The sequence below is a fragment of the Notamacropus eugenii genome, chromosome 4 (assembly GCF_028372415.1).
Source record: "Notamacropus eugenii isolate mMacEug1 chromosome 4, mMacEug1.pri_v2, whole genome shotgun sequence".
Lineage (NCBI taxonomy): Eukaryota > Metazoa > Chordata > Mammalia > Diprotodontia > Macropodidae > Notamacropus > Notamacropus eugenii.
Genome location: NC_092875.1, coordinates 249,808,933 through 249,834,626, shown reverse-complemented (window position 1 = coordinate 249,834,626; position 25,694 = coordinate 249,808,933). Strand labels below are relative to the sequence as shown.

At 35.7% G+C, this 25,694-nt stretch overlaps 1 protein-coding gene across 10 annotated transcripts in view; it reads left to right on the top strand.

The window, feature by feature from the left end:
- ZNF521 (zinc finger protein 521) overlaps positions 1–25,694 on the top strand; it is a 345,563-nt gene that overhangs the window by 1,693 nt on the left and 318,176 nt on the right. The window lies entirely within an intron of this gene.

The window sequence follows — 25,694 nt, the reverse complement described above, 5'->3', positions numbered from 1 at the left end:
GGGGGGGGTGGAGTGTGAAGGAAGGGGGAGCAAATAAAAATGAGTCTGCCATGGAAAGTCGGTAGAAAATGAGCAGAAAATAAATCACCGAGGGGAAAATCGCCGGCTTTAGATCCACGTTTGGGCTTGATGAAAAAGTTTGTGTTGTGGGTTTTTGTCTAGAATAAACGCCGAAAACCCGGCGGGGCTTCTTTCCCCCTTTCTTTTAAGAAAGAAAAAGTCATCTCCCTGAGGGGCAAAAATGAGCTAATTAAAAATAGGGCCCAGGATGATAACATGAACGAGGAAAAGAAAACAAGACACCTCCTCCCACCCCTGTCTCCTTTGGATTGTTTCCTCCTTACATCAAATTATGTAAACACGCAATGAAATAGATACAGTGTTTAAAAAAGAAGCGAGGGGAAACCGATGGTTTATATTTCTAACGGGGTGGATTAGGAAAGTAACCATCTCTGGTTTTAAAGAAAGTCACCCCCCCTCTCCCCGCCCCGCACACGGAGGCCAGTTCCCCACCGCCCTCCTTTTTCCTTTAAGCGAAGGGGGGCAGTTTCTTTTAGTCTCACTCGGAGAGGGAAGTTTTTGGAGCTAGGGGTGGGATTTTCTGGGAGTCGCTGGGATGCGGTGGCGGTGAGGTGGGGGAGACGGGGAGAATTGAAGTTATTGATCTGGTGGCTAGAGTTAGTGGGAGATCTGGGGCTGTGCTGGAATGTGAAGAACAGTCACGTGCTGGCCTCCTCCTCCTCCTCGGCCTCCCTCCTTCGCCACCACCGCTTTCTTCTGCCCCCATCCCAGCTGGCTGCCAGGGGCAAGGAAAATCTACAGTGCCGGGGGAGGGGTAGAAGATTATTGGGGGGGGGGGGGTGATGGGTATGGAAAGATTAAAGGCAATGCTTGAGAGCTGGAGAGTTAAGAAGCGGAGGAGAGGTGGTTGGGTGAGGGGAGGATATTAAGAAACCAGAGGAGGTGATTGGGGGACGGGAGACCCAAGTAGTAGGGGGGGAAAAATCAAACCCTAGGAGGAGGGAGCACAGGCCCGGGAGGAAGAGGACAAAGGGCGGCTTGTGAGAATGTGGCAGAGCCCGGGAAGGTCCCGGGGAGAGTCCGTGCTGCGGTGCCCCCCACCCCCATTTAGCCCGCCCCCTTCTTCCCTGTCTAGCCTGGCCCTGGCCCCTCGCCACCTCCTTCCTCTTAGCAAGGCGCTCTGGTCCCCCTGAGTAGCATCCTCTACCTTCTCCACATCACTAAGGGCCACCCCGCAGTCTCTCTCCAATCTCGTGCACCAGAATAGGCTTAGTTAATGACACGCTGCCTTCCAGCTCTCAGCTGGGGGAAAGGAGATTCCCTTCCTCAACCCCACTCCCTTATTTCTCTCCCCAACGCCCCCCTGCCCCAGCCTATGTGTATTTATGAACTCTATTAACAGAGACCTCCGCCACACACACAAAGCCTTTTCTTCTCCTGGGAAAGGGACAAGGGTGTGTGTTGGGGGGGGGGGGGGGCTTCTAAGATTTAAATGCTTTCTTTTCCCCCAAGCACATGTGAAGTTGCATAAATATACCAACTGTATATATGTGTGTGGGAGGTACATACATATATTTATAGTTGTAACCTGCATCTATATGAGCTATACAATTTACGGGAAAACCAAATCAGAAGGCCTGAAAGAATAAAGTGACAAGGAGGGGAAAGTAAGTGCAGAGGCTGTATGTGTGTGAGCTTAAATGTAAGTGCAACTATTACGTGAAGACTGGGGTTGAGTGAGGTAACATGACCTTAAACTCTTTCTTTACTAAAAGTAACATCTAGTGAAGTGCCAGCAAAAAAAAAAAAAAGTTTCCTATTCACTTGGAATAAAAAGCACTTTTGGAATGTACTAGATTAATATATACTGTCTAACCTTGTCGGAAAGGAGATTAACAAAGTCCCTGAAATCCCTTCTAATAATTTGGGGGCTATCGTATATTTTAAAGTAAAGTTTATGGAAGTTTGCACCATTCGTTATTTGATTTGCTGGTAGCTTCCAAACAGCAACTATGTGCCCGACTGCTCACCTGCCCTTGGAATGAATTCACAATGAAAGTTCTGTTGATTGTGAATACATTTATTTCCTCTGCTTCCTAAAGACGATTTATTCACATTCACATAGGATTTTATGGGCAGTAAGTGAAGCCTTCAGTTGACTTTATTTGCAGTGCAAGTCAGACTGGAAAATACGTGTGACTTGAACTTGTGAAGCTTGTAATGCAACTGAACACAAATGCCAAATTGAAACAAGCAAATAGAACATATTCCTTTATTGCATTGCTATGTTACTGAAATACCATCCAAACGTCCTTTCTATGACAACATAACATCTATTTTTTAACATTCATGTTGCAAATAAAACATTTAAATTAAAAACAAAGATTCAGCTTCCATTTTATGTGAAGGTGCTGTGTATAATAGAGTTCTATAGTCTGAAGGTCATGCCCCCCCCCACCTTGTCACATCTCCAAGAGTAAATGGGTTTCAGATGAAGTTGATTGGGCTTTTTTGTTTGTTTTAAAAACTACAGACAGAGATGAAAGTAGGATTGTACTGAGAACTACTTGTCTTTTTCTGCTTGCTATGCATTCATTTTTGGAAAATACAGTTATAAGTTAGCAACCTCAGATGTGTACTTGTGATCTGCCCTAATAGCTTTGGAGATAAGAGATTTTCATTCTTGGTGACATTCAAAATTTCTAATCTTTTCTTCAGCATCTTAATTTCCTTGTGCCTTCCTTTAAAGGTATCTCTTTTTTTGAGAGTCTCACTACTTAGTGTATGTTGTGACTCTAATGTAGTTGGATTGAAGTAACATGGTCCATCAGAGAGTTAGGGAAAGATAATGTAGGCATCTCTTTAGATTATCTTGAAACAGTGTACTCACAGAACATTTGCAGTCCGGCTTAAAAAAAAAGGAGCTACGGGCAACACAAGTTGTAGTAATTTCAATAGTCATGTAAAGACAGTACTAATTGAAGTCTTTTCTATGAAGAGCTGATTAGTAGTTTTGGAATTAGGAGATAAGAAATTCCTATCATTTAAAATGAATAGCATGCTTGAAAGAACTATTATAGATTATTTTACAAGAGCACTTTAAAAAAAAGACATTTGAAATCATCAAAGTGCATGTGGCTTTTTAAAAATGATTACATTTCCAATCTGACTTATACAAAGCTACTCTCACTTTAACAAACAAGGTTTAAAAGATATTTTTGATACGGCTGTCACTTTTGATAATGTAATTTGAAACGTGCATCTCCAGGGAGTACTTACATAAGGCAGGTAAAAAACATTAAAATAAAATGTTAAGTTTTGTAGGGTATTTTGTTGAGTTAAATGCAGAGAAGTAAGATTCATCAGGGAGAAAACTCCACAAATAATTTATATTTTCTTTTAAATTTAGGATTTTAAAACAAGTCTTCTGTTTGCATTTTTTGAGAGGTGATACTTTTTGAGGGGATGGTTGTTAATCTTTAACTGATTAGCTTGGCTATATATCTACCTATAGTTTCAGGCATCCTGATGTGGGGGAGCCTCTTCTACTTCATTTTAGTTCTACTTTATCTCTGAAGTTTATTTATAATGATAGAACTAAGCATTAAGAGCATTGAGATTTCTACTTATGAAAAACTAAAAAAATATTTTATTGCATGAGAGCTCTCCTTCCTCTGAAAGTATCCCTCTTTCTGGCTTTCCCTACTCTTTATAATTCAGACTGAGAAAATGATAAATTAACTGGACAATTTTTATATTTTAGTTTGGCATAAATATGCTGTGCACAGTAAAGAATAAAAGCAGACATCTAGTTGACTAATTGAATATTCAGAGATTAAAGCAAAAATGCTTTTCCCAGTGCGGTTGTATTATTTAGATAATTGCTAAATTCTCCTTATTCCTTGAAAGTGTAGACACAGTGTTTGAATGTCTTACCTGACTGAAAATAGTTCTGCTGTCAGGTTGTTTTTAGAGACAGGGAATCAGTTGCATCAAATTGGTCAATCGTGACCTATTTTTCTTCTTACTGGCCCTTTATCCCATTTCTTGTGGTGATTCTCTGAAGGAAGCTCTGCTGTCATTTTAGCTGATAAGAAGCATTAATTTTTTTTTCTGCTCAAAAAAGCCATGTAAGGGAGGGGGAAAAAAGGTCAGCTACATAAAGGTGTGACATATTTAGAAAGAGCCAAGTTTTAAATCTGGGTAGGGTGGAGGGGTATATTTAGTCATTAAATGGCCAAGTCAAACACCAGGTACAATTAAGACTATCTGGGCCCAAAGGTCTTAATAAACCCATACTAGAAACCTCTGGGGGGGCTTGGGGAAACAAGGGAGAAAGAGAGCCCCAATTGTGTCTTGTTTGACTTGGCTATCACAGTAGCTAACCCCTTTGTAACTTGGCACATTTTATAATTGTAACACTTGTGGCTGACATGTTTATTCTTATTTGGCATATTTTGTACTTAATAAAAGTTTTTTATGACAAATCATTTATTTAGAAATATAATGAAGTGGCAAAAATGTAGCCATCCAGAAACACATTTTTTTTTAAAAAAAGATGCTTCCATTATGAAATTTAAATGATAAAACAAGTATCTTCTAAGTCCACGATATCTTAAAAGTCAGAAAATATATCTATTCAGCTGTGGTCTCCATTGAAAATCTCTGAAAATTGTAGGTGTTAAACAAGGCACTGCAGGGAGCTGGAATAGCCCCACAAATTTAATAGAAACATTGAACTCCGCAGTCCTTATTTAAGCAATTTTTTATGTCAAAATCATTTTCTTATTAGTATACAAGAAGCCTTTAATGACAACAAAAAGATTATTCTAATTTGCCAAAAAAAATTCAAGAAAAAAAATAATTTACTTCAAGAGATGTCAATTTTCATTAAACCCTTATACTTTTGGAAAACTGTGTTTGTAAGGCAAAACCTTACATTTTTTGCAAAAATTCATGTCTAGCTTTAAGATTAGAGCTGTTATACCTTGAACTAAGGTTTCAGTCTGACTTTGTTTTCTTCCACACATGTATTGGTAGCTATGTGAAATGTGACTCACTTTTATATTAACTAGATTTTAAACTAAGGGTAAAGTTTTATTTTGGCCATCTAATGTGTCTGATCCATTGTGTGTCAGAATGTAGCTTCTGTATATAGTGCTACTCCTTCCTATTGTGGATGCTAAGAGGAATGGTTACAGTACAAGATTAGAAATGTTATAGCAGTTTGTGCATGTTGAACCTTTGTACCCTCTTCAGACAGTTGCTGTGTAGTTTTATTCATTTATCAACTGGTTGACTGTTCCTTCCCTCCACCACCACCTCAAAATTATACTGACGAGATGTTGAAGTCATTAAATTGATTATAGTCCAATCAGTAGACAATCCAGCATAAACAAAAACAGCAATTACTGTTGGCATGAATCCCATGAGCTCTAGTCAAAGTTCCAGTACTGATGGTCCAGTGAGTGTTTTCCAAAACTACGAGTTTCAGAATTTCAGCAGCTCTGGCAGCATCTTCTTAAAGGGAAGGAACAAAAATTCATAAAATTCCACTTGGCCCTAAAAGCAAAAACATCTGTTTGATGCATGAGTGGATTGTTGGCTTTTATTTGGCCAGCCAAAAAAGGGCAAAAATTAGGATATTGAACATAAAAGCATACATGAAAAATGAAATTACAAAGGGATTTGAGATTAGCAGAGTTTTTTTTATAGTGCAAGCTGTTTATACTTAGTCTTTTTTTTTGTCATGCCAGATTATTCCCATATCCCTTAAAATCCATTGTAGTAATTCCCATTGACAGCAGTGACGTCTCATGGTGATGACAGAATTTATCAACTTTAGGCTTCCAGTAATTATACTTGGTTCTTTTTAGTTGCTTATTTGGGTCCATGTGAGCATTGCAGACAATTTCTCTTCATCTTACAGTCTGTGCCGTTTTCAAAAGGAAGACTGTGAATGTTACTTCAGTAAATATCAGTGAAATGCCTCTTACCATAAATGGAAATATATTCTTAAAGAAATCTTGAAAGAACTATAATTACTGCTTGGATTTTCTTGTTTATGTAACCTCACAATGAGGAGAACAATTTTGTTAAGAGATATTAGTATGTTTCAACAAGATCAATCCAGAATTTTATGAAAGATGTTCTTTTTCTGTTATTTTGTCATGAAAGAGAACATTCATAAAACTGGCTTAATGCTGTTAATTCCATTGACAAACATGTATCTTTTAAAATGACTGGATTTAATTGATATGTCTCCTCCATAAACTTTAAGTTGTTCTCAAAAAACAATTCAACAGACTTATAATATTCTTATCTTAGCCATTCAGGAAGAATTATGGATTTAAAGGTTAGTTTCCATGTACATACTTTTTTTGTGGAATAATGTTAGAGAATGCTTTTACATCAAATAAGATTTTGATAGGAGTTCTGAAATCTCAAGTCTGGTCTCTGGTTAAGTATTTTCTCAGATATATTTATGGTTTTTTTCTCCCTTGTTGGTTCCTGTGGTGCTGTCAGAGGTCAAAGTTAGTTCTATTTGGGGAGGGGGGAAAGCAGCTTTCTAATCCCATTTCAATTAAATCTGAAATATGGTCTTGTTTTTTGTTTAGGGACTCTGCACAACTCCAGCAAGGAATGCCTATTCCTTGTTTGCTGTAATGAAAGTGTACCTGTCTGATGTAAAATATGTTGTGCAACAGTGTTATTACAAAGCAATTAAAACTTAAACATTAAAGTTAACATTAGTAAATTTAAATTGCTCTGTTATAGTATTAATCAAACAGCATACAGAAAGCTTTTAAATGGCTTAAATAATTATGCAATTCTTGGCATGAAAGCCTGACTCAAGATAAATCTTTGCAAACTAAAGTACAGTAGTAGCTTATATAAAAGAAAGTTTAATTTTAGGCAGATTGGGCTTTTAGCATGCATCACATTCCACCTCAAGTATGAGTAATTATGCCAGTTTAGTAATTATTAGAGATAAAAGAAATTCAGTAAGATACAAATTCTTTAAAACTTCAGTAGCTTCAGTTTTTGCTTGGATAATGATCAAGCAGTAGTTATCCATGTGCCTGGGGACCATGCCACAGTGAAAGGGATGGAGCTGATCTAGGGGGTATCATTATTAGTGATACACACTACAGTTAACAATTCTATTGGAGATGCCTAATTTCAGAAGGTTTAGAATTTAATTGTAAATACATCCCCCAGATTCAAATGGAACATATGTGCATAAACTCCCTTTTCTCAGAAGATTTTAACTCTGGAACTTGTTTTTTAAAGGATGATTAATTAAAGAGGAAATAATTCACTTTGTATTTTATTTCCAAACTGTTTAGTAGTTCAGAGAACTTTGATTTTACCTGTATGTGCACTCCCTCACCAGTACAGATGACATCCCCTCTGCATAATGTAATTGACAGTAATGTGAGTGGCAATGGCCAAAAGGATTTCATTACATGGTGGCCAGTGCTGAGGTGATGAGTCTGTGCTGACCTTAGTTAGCCAAACTGTTCCTACTGTGATAGACAGAGTCAGTGACTGGGCCTTATCTCTACTGCCTTAGCTTTCAGAAACCAAGGTCACCTTCATGCCACAAAGAGCTCTTTAGGGTAGAATTTTAGTATCTATCTATATCTTATCTATATCTGTTTCTTTATATCTATCTCTGTTTCTGTATGATATATATATATATAATATATATCTACATATGTAATCTATCACCTATCTATCTATCCATCTGTCTATCTGTCTGTCTGTCTTCCTGTACCACGGGAACAGAAATATTTAGCGGCATGGTATAGTAGAAAGAGACCTGACTGCGGTCAGGTAATCTCACCTCTTACACACGCTGACTGTGAGACCCTGCATAGTTACTTAATGTCTCAGCGCTCTAAGCTGGAGTCTAAGACTACGTTGGAGAGAAGGTGCTGACCTATATTGGTAGAGGGAGTTTTGTTAATGTGGGAATTCCCTATACTAATGAAATCACAGGTCCAGTCTTTATCCGTCTAATTGTCTATACTAAGGGAATACTCAGTAGGTCTGTGATTTTATCAGAGAGGAGGGTGGGGGAAGGAGGGGAGAACCAGGTGTAAGAATGCCCTCCACTGAGGCCCCTGGTAACCTATTGGTGTCTTATTAGACAGATCCCAGAGAGTTAGCTAAGGCAAACAGAATGAGTGAATTAAGTGAATTTCTTCATGTCACAGCCAGTATCAGAGGTGATATTTGAATTCGGGTTTTTCTGGCTCCCACTTAAGCACTTTATTTGCTAAGCCTGTGTTGCCTCTACATTTCTACACTATGTAGGATTATAAATTTAAAGCTGGAAGGAAACTCAAAGGCCACCTAACCCAACCCCCTCATTTTAGAGATAGTGATCTGAGGCCCAGAGATCTTAGGGGACTTGCCCCATGTCACTCAGATCCTCAGTGTCAGAGCAAGGATTTAAATGAGTGCCTCTCTGACTCCAAATCCAGAGCTTTTCTCACGGATCAACAATAGATTTTATATTGATATGTACTTTACTATTTAGTAACAAAGTAAAATAAGTGATAATAATAATATATTAATAATGATTATACTTGGGAAATATAGAAACATATAGAAGTACTCTGGAATTTTGTATGGATAAAGTCCTTTTATAAAGTATTGAAAAGTTTCAGTGGCCATATAGGAAGCTACCAGTGAGAAAGATACCAGTTATAAAGTCTTATTAGTCAGTTTCAGTTCAAATGAAATATTTGGGAAGACAAAATTATATACATGGCAACACAATAGGCATAGAAAATGTTTTTAGAAACATATGTACTTGATTCTAAAATAATAGAATATTAGATCACACCGGTCATCTCTTATAACCTCTACATTTATTTTTGGGGAATGACACGTTAATTATTTTGAATTACGTTTCAATGAAAGCTATTTATGTTATTTATATGTCATAAGACATAATATTTATGGTTTTTTGCATGTAAATTTTACATAGCTTTATCTAAAAAGAAGCATTGGGTTTACAGAAAGCATTATTATCTGTGAATATGAAGGAAGGAAACAAGCATTTATTAAGTACCTCTGTGTGCCAGATGCATAAGTAGATTGTTGACTTAAATCAGCCAAGAAAAGGGCAAAAATTGGGTTAGTGAACAGAAAAGTATGGATGAAAAATAAAATTGCAAAGGGATTTGAGATTAGTAGGTGTTTTTTTTTAAAAATAATGCAAACTATTAATACCCTTTTCTGTTTAGTCATGCAGAGTTTTTCCCATGTCTCTTGTAGCCATTGTAGCCATTTCCATTGACAGTGACTGAGGCTAGATTTGAATTCAAGACTTCCTGACTCTAGGCCAGCACTCTATCTAGTGTCCTGCCTCTATGATGCGTGAAAACAATTTTTATAATTAATGTGTTTAAATGAAGTTATATTCACTTTAAGATTCAGAGTATTTTCATGATAGTTTAATTTATTTTAATTACATTTTGGTGTTTCAATTGTTTTTAAATATTGAAACATATAATATTCCAGTAGAAAATGAAGAAATGACTTATTTTGGGGGGGCTATCTTTTAATGTGAAAAATCACTTTGTTTAGTAAATCCAAGAAGTAGACCATCACCTTTTCATAGGGAAATTACATAATAAAATCTGGCTATGATGCTGCATACTTAGTGCTATTAATAACCTCTAATTGATGTTTTACAAATATGGTATCTAAGATAAACCTCTACCTGTATTTTAATATGCTGAAATTTGTTCTGGTTAATCACTAAAGAGTAGGATGAGTAAAATCTAAAACTTAAAGATTAATTACTTTACTTTCTACTGTACATATGCAACCATACTTTCTATTAGAATCAGAAGTATTTTAGCTGGGATGGTATCAGTACTAGTCTATGTTCCTTAGAGAAAACATGGAATAATGGAAAGTGTGCTCTTGGATCAAATTCTGCATCTAATACTTGCTATTTTTGTCACTAAGGATATTTTTAAATTTCTCTGAGCCTGAGTTACTTTGTCTGTAAAACAGTGATAGTAACACCTATAGTACCTACTTTACAGTGTTATGCACATCAAATGAGCATATCGTGCTTTACAGAAATTAAAACACAACAGAAAGTAATTAGCGTTATTACTTACTGAACTACTTACCATAATCATCCAGATTATAACATTGATCTATAAAAATTTATAAACACAGTTTTAAAAATGTGTCACTATATCAAATACTCAGTCTCCAAACTATTGGGAACAATAATCTTTAAAAATATAGTCGTAGCAAAAGAATTCAAAGTCATTTAGGGATAGGATGAGGTACAGATCATCTCTATCAATCCTGTCTGCTACCAGAGTTATCCTAACTATATCTTCTGTGAAACTATAGATGATAAACATAATGCCTTCCTTCAATTACAGAAAGCAAGTTTTTTTTTTTATCCACTTGAGCCATTGTCCACAGAATATGAAATATAAAATAATAATAGTGGGATAGTGACTTGTTGCAGGACCATTTCTTTCTGATCTCCATTGAAAGAGATGAGAAGAATGAGATGAAAACCTATAATCACAATAATAATAGATGATTAAATATGAGAATGAGAAAACAATAGTTACCATAATAACTTCTTCTTTTCTTATTTGTGATTATTTACCTTGAAAACTTTTTATTCCTCCAAATCCAGGGCCAAGGAGATCTCAAGGTCCATCAAATGGTGGTTTTATCTAATGCTCAAGGATAGGAGGATGGCATTTTACTTAATTCTCATTTTTTAAAATGTACTGTAATTAGACTCATGGGTAACCAGAAGGGGAGTAGCAGAAGGTAAGGAAAAATAATTGATGGGAGTGGGGGGGTGATACACTGGAAATCTTGGATAGAAAGGGGAAAATACACACATGACACACTTAATACTAAATCCTTATAGTGTAAACATGGGGGAAGTCTTAAGTGTATACTGTCAAGAATAGTTTAGGTGAATGAACATCGAAGAGGAAAGCCTGAAAAGATGAGTATATTTTTAAAACAAAATTGCTACCAACAAAAGGATGCAATGTTATCTCTTTAAAGAATGGTGGTCTAGAATTAACTGATCATCCAAAAGTGAATGTTCTAGGCTTGACTATCCCTGCTGATCATAAAACTAGAGTTGTGATTTTGAGAATGAAGATATTGACTTTATTGTATACCTTCCCCTTCCCTAAAACTTTATTGAATAAATTAACTTAAAATTAATTTTGAAAGAATTTTGTGACATTATTGTGAGAGTGGAAGGGGTTGTGACAGGGGTATCATAAAAATAGACATAGCTGTGAATTACTATTATGTAATAATAGCAATAATGTCAACTAGCAATTGTATAGACATTTGCAGAGTGGTTTATAAATATAACCCTGTAAAGCAGATGCTATTACTATCCCCATTCTATGAATTTTAAAAAGGAAGCTGAGGTAGAAAGAGATTAACTGACTTTCCCAGAGTCACACAGCTGGTAAATGTCTGAGGCAGGATTTAAATTCAGGTCTTTCTGACTCTTACTCTATTCATTATAGAATTGGAGGGAATCCATTTTGCTAAATATTCAGGTAAAGAACATTTCATGGTACTAAATGAAATGATACTAATGACCTACAGCTCAGTTTAGAATTCTCTTTAAAGAAGAAAACAAAATTCTAAATGGAGATTTTCAATTAACCTTCATGAAAGTTAGGATTTTTGAGTCTATAACCAAGTAAGAGATAATGGTTTAGTCTACATTGCAAACTCATGTTCAGAGGGGCCCTTTCTGTTGTTGATTGCTACTTCTGTGTTTGGGTGTGAATGAAAGACCAAGTGCATGATGACCATAAGACCATGCAAATCCATGTGAATTCTTCAGTGAAAGGCATTTCTCTGTCATTATACCCATTTCTTTTGTCATCAAAGTTTCCGTGATAATATATCCATGGTATGTCTCTTGTTAAATTTTTAACTTAATGCTTCTAAGTTTATGTAAAGATCATATTAATCCTTGTATCTCTTTGAGAACTTAGCATTATGCATTCTAAGTATTCAGCAGGTATTTATGAATGAATAACACTGGAAATATTGTAAATGTTCCGTAATTCCTATTAGTAGGAGTGAAGACTCCATTGTGAATTGGATGAGTTGATACTTAAAGGATACGGAAAAAAAGATTTGTTTTCCTTTAAATTGAAATGGAGATTTTCTACCATTATTTTCTATTTTCTAACAAGGACTTTATTCATGTGGATGTGGTAGTCTTAAGAGTTCTGTGCTCCTCCTAGGGATTTTGAGTCTTTCTTGGGTACAGAAAGTATTGCTTGTTTCAGTACTTTACCACTTTTAGAGGAGGGCCCAGAATCAGTATACCTTATTAGAGGTTACCTAGATTTCCAGGTCTGACCTTGGATAAAAGTGGCCCCAATGGCAACAGCTGTGAACTAGAAGGGATCCAAGTAAACCACATCCCAAGAGGTCTTTAAAGAGTAGGGTAGAGCTTTCCTCTGGTGTCACTGTGTGAATTGAAGCATTTTCTGGCATGTATCTTCTAAGTATATTCAGAAGGCATTTTGTCTTTAGAGTATTTCTCTAGACTTGGGCCCTTGTAGTATAAATCCATCAACTAAATGTCAGTGTTTTAGGTACCTCTGAAAAGCCTTCCCTCAATTTTCCAAAACTTTAATTATTTTATTGATCTCTGTTAAACCCTCTTTAGGACTATTTTATTTGAGAGATCACACTCATCTAAGTGAACTCCTAGTGTTGTCTATTGTGAAAAGATGCCTCATACATATCACACTAGTGTATTAAGTTCAATTAAATTAAAAATTTTATTAATCTTCTACTCTGATCAAGGGACTGAGATGGGTGCTTGGGATACAGAAATGAATTGTGGCACTATCCCTGCTCCCAAGAATCTAATGAGGGGGGCAATACAATATATGCTAGTAAGTGTGACCCAAAGAGAATGTAATCAGGACAGAAAAGAAGCCTGCAAAGCTGAATGAGACATTTGAGGAGGAAGAGGCTCCTTTCTTCTGGGGCTGGGGTAGGGAGGAGGGTCAGGACAAGGAGAAGGGCTTAGTAGATTGTGTTGGATTTGAGGTCAGAGATTCAAATTCTACCTCTGACATTTAGTAGCTGTGTGACATTGGCAAATCACTTAAGTTTTCCTGAACCTTCCCAACATTATTTGTAAGATGGATAAAATGATAACTGTAGTAACTACTGGATAGGTTTATTGTAAGGTTCAAATGAAATAACTTATGTAACATGCCTGTCAAGTCTAAAGTGCTTTAAATAATCAGGAAATCTCTGGTTATTTGTAATGTTGTTCCTGGAGGAGAAGGTACTTGAGCAGGTCCTTAAAGAAGGGGAAGGGATCCAAGAGATGATCACAGCCAGGCCAGCAGTCCTTTCCAAACAAAGGCACAGAGATGGGAGAGGGCAGGAAAAAGAACAGGAAATGGAAATAATCCGAGATATCAAATACATAAAGAGGAAATTCAGTGAGGCAAGGCTGAATAGGTAGATTGGAGCTAGTTGGTGAGGGTCTTGAATTTCTGGGTAAGGAATTTAAACTTCATTCAAAAGATGAGAAGTCTGTAGAAGTTTTCCAATAGAGAAAATGAAACTCAGGACCATATTGGTAGGATAGGAAGATGAAATGTGGGGAATGATTTGGAGAAGTCATAAACTGAAACTAACAAGACCAAGTAGGAATCTCTAAGTGAGAAGGGTTGAGGGTGATTGAAATAAGAGTGGAAAGGAGAGGACTAGATGTGAGTTTATAAAGGTGGAAAAGGTGGAAGGTGGCAATTAATGAGATAAGATTTCTGGTTCACATTTCCTTTAGCAATAACATTATATCCTTGATTCTGTTCTTTTATTTTTATAATATTTACAAGAGCCAATACTTCCCAATATTCTTATTGTGGGGATATATTAGCCTTCTTAAATGCATTCCTTATATTGATCTGTATTAAGCTTTCAGTTAGGTATGTGGTATCACTTTCTCTAATTATCTGCATTATTTTGAGTTTTTAATCTTTTTCTGTAAATACTAGCTAGTGCATCTAAGTTGGTATCATAAGCAATCTTAACAAGTGTCTTTTCTAGTCCATTATCTGTATGGGGATGAAAAGACATATTAATTAAATAGTAAATGTGTTTCTACACTTGGGCTCTTAAAACACACTTATTGAAGCTTTATAATTCTTTAATAATAATAATAAAATCTTAACAAAATGGACTCACAGAAACGTTAATATCCCTCAAGATTTTTTTCAACCTTCCTATCCCATTCTATCATCCATATTACTCATGAAACTAAGAAAATATTTGAATGGTTACAGTAAAAGAGATTTTGGTTTCTCTGGTTATATGGGACTTCTGGGCCACCCCCCCCCCAGGCATGAATCTTTGCCTTGAAGTATCTATGATACCGTGAGTATGGATACTCTTGTCAGTGATGCAAATTGCAACTTCTCCATGCTGTTTCATCCCATTCACTTCTTATCATTGTTTCCTCACCCAACCTGAGCTAAGGGATCTAACCAATTTGATGGAGGTCTCTTATTCTTTTAGTTTCTCACCTATACTATAAAGTACTTGGTGTGCCTGTTATCTTTTCTTGCTATATGATGAGTCACTTTATTTTCTTATTATTTCCATTGCCCTTTGGGTTATTTGTACTTTATTCAAAGGCATGTAGAAAAATTGGAAGAATGTTGGTGTTAAAGGTGTTAGACTTATGCATTAGTGGGAAGTTAGGACCATTGAAAATGATACGCAATTTCTTAAGCGGAATTCAGTCTAAGCACCTAGAATCCACTCAGTTCTGGGGTGAATTTATTTTCCATTCAAAGCACTTGCCAAAGATAGAATATTGATGGATTAATTCACTGTATAGGTTTGAGTTACATAGTTTGGCTGGACATAATTTTCATCCCTTTTGTTTTTCTAGTTTGCATGCTTAAATGGATTTTATCATGTGGTATTTCAGTCCAACATTGAGGCATAAAGTGATCCTAAGCTTTTAAAAAACTATGACAGTGAACCCCCCCCTCAAGTCTGAAAAAGTTTCAGGTGTGGGCTTAGTGATAGATTGTGTATCTGTTGTCTGAGAACCAACCTAGTTAAGTGCAAGGGGAATCATCACCAGGGTACTAGATACCATGTGATTAAAATATTCGCTATAGTAAGTCTATGAAATGGACAAAATTATGATAGAACACAAGGATTTTTTCATGCCTGTAGGGTAATTTATGTAATAACCTCTGACTTGGCAACAAATTTTTCACCCAGTAGTATATTTTCTACTCAATAGAAATCCCTTAATGATTGAGGTGAGTATTCCCTTTTATAGTTTCTGCGATTCCAGTATTTTTTCCATTTGTTCTCCTATGGGTTCCTTATAAAACTATCGTGAAGTTCAGCCCTGCTATAGCAAACACTCCCATACTGACAGACATGGTAATTGGATCCAAAATCAGTTAGTTTGTATAGAAATAGCCCACAAAGAAGAATTCCTTTGAAATCTTGACTTAAAGATAAAGGAAACATGAAGTAGAAGGACATCAACAAAATTCTGCCTCAATGCCTCATCATGGTATAAAGGTATTCCAGCGTTCCCAAAGTTATGCCAAAAGAGAAGATGTTCTGAGAGATTCCACTGTGATGGAAAGATTTTGAATATGATCTTGGCAACTATTTCTGGTTTTTTGTTTTTTTTTTAGGATTAGTTCAGATAAATTGTCATTTGAAAAAAAGGAAGTAATAAAATTAGCCACTCACTTAACCTCTTTCTGCTTCAACAGTGATGATGGTAGAGTATAAAAAAGGGGACAGAAGAAGATAAAAATCGCAGTCTCTTAAACCATTTACAAACATTAGATTATCTTCTGCTATTCTAGATGATATGTGATCCTTGTCCAGTGAAAATAGTGTACATATGGTAGGAGGAACTCAATCATATTACAGGCTCATAGACTTGGAGTTTGGAGGGACCTTAGAGGTCATGTAGTACAGTCTTTTCATTTTACAGATAAGAAAACTGAGACTAGAAATGTTAAGTGACTTACCCAAGGTCGTGTGAGTAATATCAGTCTGGGGGTTATTGTTATAAAAGAAACCAGAAAACAAAAAGAAGTTGCATATAAATGGCTGGGAAAGGCTGTTGAAGCAATTATTACAAATAAGGCATCAAAAATATCATTTCATTGGAGACTTGGTCATCTCATGCTGCAGTGCCTATGATTAGTGTTTGCAAAAAAGACCACCATGAAAGTATTTGTAGCTTGTGTGGCAACATCTGTTGTAGAAGTTGAAGAGGTAGAAAAATTCTTTAAAAATTTCAATAAAATCTTACAATTAAATCAACATGTACTTAAATAATTGGGAACTTCAATGCAAAGGCAGGAATAGGCAAGTACAGTAGAAAATGTTTGAATATATTCAAGAATAAGGAATGAGATGGACCAAAGACTTGAATATTACACAAGAGACTTATATCTATATATCATGAATACATCCTTCAAGGAAATAATTTGAAGGCGCTTGGCATCATAAGCAGCAAATAATACCATGTAAAATGAAATTAATTATATTTTAATAGATTGAAAAAGACATGATACTGTTAATGGGAGTCATTTCTAAATCAATTGCCTGTGTATCTTCTATCAATTTGATATTATAAAATAAAAATTAATACAACACTAGAATAAGGAATAAAAAGAAAACAATATGGCATGTAATTTAATACCTCTAACCAATTTATTTAAACTAATTATTAATAACAAAAAAATAGAATGTAGGAAAGGACCATACAAAAGTTTAAGTGATGCAAATCCATTGTCACAATGAAAAGACCAGAAGAATCTAAAAAGTACGTTAGTCACCAGATACTTGTCAATTTGAAATACTTGTCAAATGGAAAGATAACAGCTGAAGGCCACACAAGCTTAGACTATAGACTTGTTTGTAAAATCGTACACAAAAAATGATGGAAGACTCTCAATAGTCTCGCCTTATAAAATAGTGAGAAGCAATGGAAAGGGGGAAAAACAGGGTAGAAAAGTCTGAGAATAGATCCAATTGAGCAGAGCCATACTGAGAACATTTATAAATGAAACTGAAAGGACAAACAGAAATGAAAGATAGAAAAGATCTGAAAAGTTGTTTCTTTTAAGACCCTGATGCTGGGAAGAATTGAAGGCAAAAGGAAAAGGGGACAACAGAGGGTGAGATTAGAAAGATAGTGGAGAATGGAAGGGACTGGTGTGTTGTGGACCATGTGGTCATGAAGAGTTGGACATGACAACGATTGAACAACAACAAAATTTTTTTAATAAAAATCTTTTCATCATTAATTAGAGGAGAGGCACCATGTTTGGACTCTAACATCACAGACCCAGATGTCATTGTTTGTAGAGGAAGTAAAAATGGCACTGAAGAAAATATAGGAAAAATAGCTGAACTCAATCAAATGTGCACAGGAAGAAATCTCTACTGGAAGAAACACATTTTTTAGACTGTTTGGGGCACTGATGTTCAAATTATCTGAAAGAGAAAATGTGTCAAAGGTATAGACAAAATCTCAGACCTTATTATCAAAAATAAAAAAGAACATTAATAACCATTAACTCATATGCACCTATTTCCTCGGATCGTAGAATCATAAATTTAGAGCTCAAAGAGACATTAAAAGTCATCTAGTACAAATCTCTCTTTTCCAGATGAGGAAACTGACGATAAAACAAATGAACGTGCCCAAAGGATTAAGTAGTGATGGTAGAAAATTACAAAGCCTCAATGAATAAGATTCAAAAGTGTATAGAAAGTTTGGCTTAACTCTCCATATAGGAAAGACTAAGTGGATGAAGAGTAAAGAATGCCTATTATCCAGTTTATGATAAGCACTTGAATAATAATAATGATGTTGGTTAGCATATTTATTGCATACAAATATGTACATAAATAACTTTAAGACTTGCAAAGCACTTTGCATGTGTTGTCTCATTTTGTCCTCACCACAACCCTGGGATAGGTGCCATTATCATCCCCATTTTGCAGATGAGGACAATAAGGTTATGAGAAGTTAAGTGACTTGCCCAGAGTCCAAGAGGGAAGTTAAGTGTCTGAGACAGTTTTCATCTCTCTGTATCTTAGATCTTGAAAATGGATAATGAGGTGGGTCTACAATTGGATAGCAGAGTAGACTGAATGGCTTTGAGACAACTTCAAAGTTCTTTTGTGAGGTCAAGCTTCTCACTGTAACAGATGTCCATAGTTTTAATATCACTATTCTTCTGGTGTTGTAGGGCTTTGATTCATGGGAAACTAGAGTATATAGAAGTACAATAGAAAATTGTCCAAAGGGCAACAGAAGAAGATGTGTGTTTTGGACGTGATGAGGCTGAAACGTGGACACGATAATACAGTGGAGAAGTGGTATAAAAGATAAGACCGTGAATTGTATAGGTAAAAAAGATGTCCCCATTATGTGGCCAAGGGATAATTGATGGCTATCCTGTGTGCTCCACAGGGATCTTCTCAAAGTCAAGAGAAAGTGAGGAAGTCTCATTCCAGCTCCCTCCCTCACCACCTTTGGTTAAGTGTGTATTCCTCTGGCAAAATTAGGGAGGGGATCATGTGAGGAAAAGTGTCCCAGGATTCAAAAGCATGTTTTGGCTGTAATCTGCGTAGTTGCAGAAAATGCATTGAGATCACTGACCCATTTGAATACCTTGAATATTTGTTTTTGGCAAGCCAGGTCTTATTTCTTTTAGGCTTTGTGCAAAAGAATCCATGATAATTGGGGTGGTTGACCTAACTTCCATTTTTTTCCTGAGCTCCAGATCCACATTTCTTGATTCTAGTTATTCCATAAACATTTCAAAATTAATAAATCTCAAAACAGGACTCACTCTTTTTTTCTCATAAATTTACCACTTCTAACTTTTTTATTTCTTTCAAGCTAACATCATATTTTCAGTCACCCATGTTTGCAACCTGACAGCCCTTTTGATATTTTGCTTTCACTCGTCGTTTCAATCTAAGCATTTGCCAACTCTTGCCAATTCTCTCTCTGTCTAACATAACTTGCATCTCCTTCTTTCCACTCACATGACCACCATCTGAGTTCATGATCTTTTACCTAGAATAATGCACTGATCTTTTCATTGGTCTCCTTAAATTTAACCTACACTTTGATCCCTTTGAGTTTATCCCTCATATGGCTACCAAATAGAGATTCCTAAAGCTTAGGTCTGACCATATCAACTCCATTTCTTGAGAAGCATCATTGATTCTTAATTGTCTTTGACAAAATTCAAGCTCCTTTATTTGGCATTTAAAGCCCTTTAAATGCTGATAACGGCTGATAACATATGCATTTTACATTTCAGCATAACAGGCTTACTTGCTATACCCCCTTCATGGCCTTCCATATCTTGTATTTACTTATCTGTGTACATATTGCTTCCTCCCAGTAGAATATAAGCTCCTGGAAGGTAAGTACTGTTTTGTTAGTGTGTCATTCAGTGCAATTCTTGGAACATAGTAGGGGCTTAAGGAATTTTTGTTGAATTATTGAATAGCTGTTGATTGGAGAGAGATAAGAATCAAACAAATCATATATAACCATGATGTTTTAATTTGTAATTGTTAATGGGTTTAAATATGAAATAAACCAAAGGTTTTGTTTTGATTTTTAAAAAGGAATTAGAATGGTGGGCATAAATTTCCTTAGTGTTCTACATCAGAACAGAGTTGTACAGCACAGGTTAAAAGGGAAGATGGGGAACTGTGCTGCATACTGATTGGTTGTTAGCTATGAATCTGACCCTGGTTCATCTTTCCTTTGCTTTCATACATTTTATTATATGTTGGAAATTGTTTGAAATCCTCCTTTCATTAATTTGTTGAATATCGTTGATTTCTGTAAGTCTTGTGAGGTCTTTTTACTTAAACTACTTTAGTCTTTATCCTTGCCTATTAAAGGATTTCTGTTTTGTTCATGGATTTATCAAGTGACCACTCCCTACCTGAATGTTACATAGTTCAGCTTTTCAGTCAGCCTACTTCAGTTCAGGCCCCCTCCCCTTACACACACACACACACACATGTATATGTATGTATTTGTAAATGTATATGTGTGTATATATGTATATATATACGTATACACACATTTATAAACACAATTTTAATCTTTAAGTTTTACTTACATCTATCAAACAATTGTGTTTTCAAGATTTTAGACTATGTATACTTAATCAAATGCAATTCATTTTTCTAGTTACATATCAGATTAGTTCCCTGGATACTCAATTCAACTTTTATATTTAATGAAATGACATTATTATTAATTTTAAAAAAGGAATGATAGGGAAAAGGAATATCAAAGGGCTCTCTGAGACTACTTTTAAAGCATAGAAAGTACTAATGGGTGTGAGAATAACAAAGGAAATTCAAATTTAAGATTCATTACAATTTGTATTTTTAATTAACAGATAAAATCCCGTGCCTGGAATGAACTCTCTCCTTATCTCCAACTCATAGATTTGGTCTCTTCCTTTAAGATGCACCTCAAACATATTTTGCCCAAAGCCATTCCTAATTCCTCTGCTAGTACCACACTCTCGAGCTACCTGTAGTTAACTACTTTTTGTGTATGTACATACACACATACATGCGTTTTATTTATTAACTTTATAGTTATGTCGTTATATATGTGAATATGTTATATTTACTTATTACCTTCCTTATTTGTAAATTTGTTATGTTTATTTATTATCTCCTTTATTTGAATGTAAGTGCACTGCAAACAGAGAATGTTTCATTCTTTGTACTGGTATATCCAATACCTAGCACAGTGACTGGAACATAGCAGGTATTTAACAAATACTTGTTGGTTGACTTATAGGTTTTTTGACTCCATGCCTTTACGTAGACTGTCCTACATGCCTGTACTATACTCTTCACCCCCACTTTTTAGAAACCCTAGTTTCCTTCAAAGCTCGGCTGAAATGCTTCTTCTTCCATGAGACCTTTCTCCTTAGGTGTTTGTGTTCCCTCTCTCAAAATTACCTTGAATATATATTTTATGTGTACTTATAAGTGTAAGCTCCTTGAGTTCAGGGGATTCTTTCTTTCTGTTTGAGAATCTCTGTCTCCTAGTGCAATACCTGACACCTAGTAGAAACTTTAAAAATTCTTGCTTTGATAGACTATACAGAGAGGGAAAAGGCATTTCTTCTACATTCCTTAAAAAATACAGAGAAACAACTTTCTGTTACTTGAAACCCAGGCTTTCCTCTGTAGTTTGAAATGTCTGGACTCTTTAGTCTCTTGATCCCAAAGCACATAGACAAGAACCTGAAAGGGTCCCAAGCTGGGGAAGTAGGCTCTCCTGACCTTCCTGTTGACAGAATCACAGAGTTTTAGAGATAGAAGGGACCTCAGTGACCAACTAGTCTATCCCATACCTTTGTGAAGCTCCCTGGGTTGTGCTTAGTCTTGGGCTATTTTCTAACTGCCCTGCACCCGAGTGAAGGAAAAAAGGGAGGAAATATGGTCTCCCATTCCACCCTGGCCCCTTTCTCAGAAAGCCACAGAAGAATGCCAAGCATGTTTTTTTCCTAGGATTTCCACAACTTATGTGAGGAAAATTCTGAAAAGCATTTTCTGGAAAGAAACTTGTGATTCCCAGAGGAATGCTAATGATGGGGATATACCAAATGAAGGATTTTGACCCTCATTCTCATATTTGTTTTTCTTTAGGGAATACATGTTTTTGGAAAGGAGAACAGAAGATCTCATATATTTCTCTTTTTTTTGAGAAATTTGGTTGGCATCAGCCTTAGGGTACAATTATACTTTCATAGGCCTGTTTACCAGGTGGGCATTAAGGTACTAAAAAGTCCTATTTTATTATTGTAATAATTTAATAATTTTTCTGTAGAAAGCTCCATTAAACTTTTTGAAAAAACTATCCCATCTATGACTTTGTTCCTCAAAAGAACCACATAAGATAGGAGCTACAGGTATGGCAGATTAAATTACTGTACCCATTTTGTAGAGGGGAAACTGAAGCCCAGACAAGGCAAACCATTAGAACAAGGTAGCACAAATAATTAATGCAAAAGTGAATCATAAATCCAATCCTCCTGACTCTGAATCAGCTCCAGTTCCTAACCTGACCATTATTTAATAAAAAAATATTATAGCCTTAGAACCAGGTAAAATTGTTAGGCAAATAAAGCTTCTATTTGATGCTCTCAGTCTCTCCCCCCCCCCCCTTTTATTTTGTTCGGTGTCCTTTCCTCCCAGTTCAAGTTCCAATGGCTTTTGCAGCAGCCATTGTCAAAAACTGCTCTGCAGAAAGTACCCACTGTCAGTTATTCGGACCTTAGCTTAAACTTAAATCAATGTGTTACCATATTTTAAGCTTTAACTCTGATTTTGGAATGAAAGACTTTGACTCATCTCTATTAAAGAGATTTCAGACAAATGGGAGTAGAGGGAGTAGGTGACTGGAGAATGAGGTGGAAAAAGAGGAACTTTTGCATTTCCCTGGAAATTATTTCATATAGCCCATGTTACCTCTCTGGGACTCATTTTAATCAAATATAAAAACAAAATTGGTTGAATTACATTTCTTCTAGCTCCAATTTTCTATGAATAAAGTGGCACCCTGTTCTGCTGTCAAATTAGGCTGGGCCTTCTTGTAACTAAAGTGACTCAACTTCCCAAATGACTTTTCCAATTCATCCTTAGGACTTTGAGAAAAATATGATTGAATAGTGTTGCAGTATTTTAAAGTGCTTCAGTCAACAGCAGTGTTGTTCTGGGATGGGTTCTGCAACTTTGGAAGAATAGTATGCTATAAAAGGTAACCTTGATCATATGATATGTATCCTTATCATTATTTTTCGAACTGTGTGCCTGCCGGTGCTTTTGCTGTGACTCTTCATTGAACTCCCAAGTTGTTCTCTGTGCTTTTTCCTCTTCCTAGGTTTTGTTGACTGACTAGAATTTGGAACCAGGATAGCACTTTCCAGGCCATAGGGTTTGAGTTTTTTATTTGAATTTAGTTTGGGTTGCATATTAGTATGTATCCTTTGACTTTTTAAAAAATGGCACAGAACGAAACAAAGCAAAAGTCACTACTGAGTTACTTGAGAAAGGCATATGTCTTAGCTGATTTCATAGATGATGTGGCATGTAAGGTAAAGCAAAAGAAACTTTTAGGAGAAAAGATTCATTGTTGTTTAGAATCCTACATATACATATATATACGTATATATATGATGACTCTAGCAACAAATGACTTGAGGGCTGGTGGCACACTATTGACCTCTGTGGTGTAGATGACTCCGAACAGCCTATTACACTTAATCCACCGGCAAAAACAATTAAAAAGCACATGTTCTAGAAAGGTGGTTTAGTAGTATTTCTGTGTATTCATACATACAAACACATACACATACAATCGTGTCTGTGTGTGTGTGTGAGAGAGAGAGTGAGAGAGAGAGAGAGAGAGAGAGAGAGAGAGAGAGAGAGAGAGAGAGAGAACAGAGAAACAGAGGCTGAGACAGAGAAAAAAGATAGAGGAAGTGGGGGAGAGGGGAGAAGAAGGAGGGAGAGAGAAAGATAAATTTTTCCTAGAGTTTTGAGTTTTGGTCACTTAGCTTAATGTAGGATTTCAGGAGACTTTTTCAAATAGCATCCAGTTGAAGTGTTGGGAATGTTAGCTTTCTCATTTGTTTAAAAGAAGTGGGATGAGATCTACCCAAATATTGCCAAAGATTTAGATGCAGGTTTCACATTACAAAAAAGTTTTGTGTGTGTGTGTGTGTGTGTGTGTGTGTGTGTGTGTTTGAGTGAGAGAGAGAGAGAGAGAGAGTATGTATAAGAATATGAAGGAGATTAGATTGTTATCTTTAGTAAACAGTATTTTATCCTCCTTCTCAAGTATGTGGCTGACTGAACTGTGCACATTTAAAGATTTGGGTAATATAATGTACATTATCTCTCTTCTCTCCCCTGCTTCCCCCAGTTTACATAAGCAGACTAGATGAATAAAAGTGAGCTGGATAGGTGGGAAACACTTTCAGAAAATACTATAAATTTGTATTTACTAAAATAATGGCACACACGTTCACTTTCTGTTCTATCTGGGTAGCTCTGTAAATTGTATATTGATTATGCTAATGGAGCTGGTTTCTTTATTACTTGTCTGCGGATACTCAAACATGCAGATTGAATGCACATTTGCTAAGGTTCTATAAGAAAAAGTACATTTTTAAAATGCAGTTTTGGGACATACAGCTAAAACTTAATACTAATTAAACTCACATGGAGGCCTATGGAATAATTTTTGTGTTCTAGGAAATGAAAAATACAATTCAAATATTTTTAAAAAGATGCTATTATGTTTCTTTTGTTTGTTTCACATTCCTTAAGGAAAGTGTTACAGAAATGTACTAAATCAATAATGATTTATTTTTATAGTTTATTTTGGGATGTGTGGCTTTTCTTGTTTTGTTTAACAAGCTGAAAAAGCCATAGACACAAGATAGTATGCATTTTAAAATTTATTAATCCAACTAGAGTAGAACAGAATGAATCTTTTTTCAGTTATGTATAATTTTATTTTATTGTATTTTGTAGTAGCCCTAGAACCATAAATCACAGCTTTACTTCTTTGCTTTAATCTTTCATTTAATGAAAATATACATTATTTTGAAAAATTTTCTAATTTCCTTCTTTATTTTATATTAAACTGTCTTCAGTCCAAAGAATTTATCTAAGAAAGAGAAAGGAAGCAAGGAAGGGAGGGAGGAAGGAAGGAAGAGATAGAGGGAGAAAGAGAGAGAATGAAAGAAAGAAAAAATCTATCTGTAATGGGATATCCATATTTTTTGAAATGGGCTTTCTAGAAGTAGACTGACTAAAGACAACTGGGAGAGATGTCTTCTTTTTAATTATTTTCACATCTTTTTCTTATATAATTTTGATAACAGTTCCTTTCCCCGTGATCCAAGTTGACATGTCAAGGAGGTGCAGTTAAAAAGAAATAAAATGAAATAAAATAAATAGCACTTTCTCTATCCTTTAAGAATAAAGATTCTTCCAGATTAGGTAGAAACTCAGCGTTCAGAGTTGGCTTTTTTATTTTTGGTGGGAGGAGGGCATTTGTGAAACATCCCCCAACCATTAGTTGAATTCAGCAGTTCTTTCTTTTTTATGACAGATAATAACTTTAGATATATCCTAGCAATAAATATAAGTACCCCAAATTCACAAAAGCAACTCTCTGTAATGGGTGATGGAGTTGATTTCATGAGCGAACATCATTTTAAAAAATGAAATGTGCATGTATAGAGTAACGTTTTTCTTCTCGATAATTATTAAGGAGCACATTTTATCAGGTAGTATGTTTAGAAATGCTTCCCCCTCCAGTTTTATAAGTTAACTTGTGTTAGGATCATTCATGGTAATATCATTTTAAAAGAGATACAAAAAGTACTTCTGGGATTAAAACTAAGACAGCAGAGTAGAAGAAGTATTCAACTGAGCTCTCCAAATAATTCACCTCCAAATAATTTTACAATTACACATCACATCTAATTCTGGAGTGGCAGAGCCAACAAAAGGTCAGA